General features: G+C 41.2%; 1 pseudogene; it reads left to right on the forward strand.

The window, feature by feature from the left end:
- The first annotated feature begins 321 nt into the window (after positions 1-321).
- Positions 322-1,157, forward strand: LOC122736842 (annotated as a pseudogene).
- Positions 1,158-1,554: the final 397 nt, after the last annotated feature.

Here is a 1,554-nt window from a genome sequence, read left to right on the forward strand (position 1 = left end):
GAACCAGGAGGTCAAGAAGTTTGGGTCAAAGCCAAGAATCTAAACACAGAAATAAGGCCAAGGACCTGGGTTTCCAGGTATAGGTTTAAAACCAAAATATCATTCTACAGAGGAAGAGAGGAGTAAGGAAAGAGAAATGAGACATTAGTACTATTAGATATGAATTTGATCTTGGATGCCCAGGAGGAGCAGCAGTGGGGCAGAAGTGCCGGGCAGCAGACTCCAAAGCCAGCAAACTGGCAGCGGCAGGGCCGCTCCTCCTCCCCCTCCTTCCTGTGGCCCTGAGGGGAGTTGTGGCCAGGCTTCAGCAGCGCTGCGAGCAACAGAATGTCCGAAGGAGACAGCGTTAGAGATTCTGTTCATGGGATGCCTTCTGTGGTGTTTAGATTTTTCACAAGACTTGGACAGATTTACCAGTCCTGGTTAGACAAATCTACTCCTTAGACAGCTGTGCAATGGGTTGTAACTTTGGGACTAAGTTTCATCTTCATGATTAGAGTTTATCTATTACAGGGTTGCTACATTGTGATGTACTCCTTGGGAATCTACCACACCTCAATCTTTTCATAGCTTTCCTTTCACCAAAGGTAGATCGCTCTTTAATTGAAGACCCAGATGAAGGGTCTTCCTTACCAACAAAACAAAATGAGGAATTTTGTCTTTTCATTCAAAGGCTTCCAGAATTTAAATTTTGGCACTCTGCTACTAAGGACATTCTTGTTGCTATGATCTGTACTTTTTTGACGCTTTCAATGTCCCAGTGTTCTGACTGATCCTTGTGATGTACTTTGGTTTTTTTTACTATTTTTACTGTATATTTTAGGTTATAGTTCAGTTTCAGCATTCTTTAGTGCCAGATGAATGGGGGACCACACAAGATAGACAGACGAGACCTAGAATTGTAAAACGTGGAGTTGATGATCATGATGAAATTGCTGATGGTATGTGAACATCTAGGCAAAGAGTTAAAACAAAAGACCAGTGATATAATCAAACAACTCAAGTCTTTCATTATTGTAATGTACCTTGTCGTGCTTTTCTGTATCACCACGAAGAGGCAAATAAAGTATATGATAAAATACAGGTATATACCATTCACACACAGGAAGAGGAAATACAAAGGGAAGGAAGACATGGGGAAGCCATTTGCTAGTTAGAATCTGAACTGACCCTGTCACCACATAATCCAAGAAGAACCGGTTTGAGCCATTGTAACAATGCCTTTTTTCCTTCATATAATTGATTACTAGGGAGTTAAAATTTTCTTTGTAAAAAGGATCTTCAATTATTTGTAACTGAAATGTCAGAGAGGTTCTTGAAGATGCTGGCATTTAAACCAAACTGCATCGAATTCATTTTTCGGTCATGTCACATATTTCACTCTGAAGGGATTCTGGTAGACTATGACAGTGGGTGAATGGTCTTATGTTAAGGTGACGTGTCACCATCACAATCTGTTAGCATGGACCTCGAGTGCTTCGAATATGAGTGGGGAAAAGGGAGGGAAGCCTGCTGGGAGCTGATTTTTGCTTCTTAAATGATGTCTTCATGGAG

Source organism: Dromiciops gliroides, chromosome 1 (genome assembly GCF_019393635.1).
Source record: "Dromiciops gliroides isolate mDroGli1 chromosome 1, mDroGli1.pri, whole genome shotgun sequence".
In the NCBI taxonomy this organism is placed as follows: Eukaryota; Metazoa; Chordata; class Mammalia; order Microbiotheria; family Microbiotheriidae; genus Dromiciops; species Dromiciops gliroides.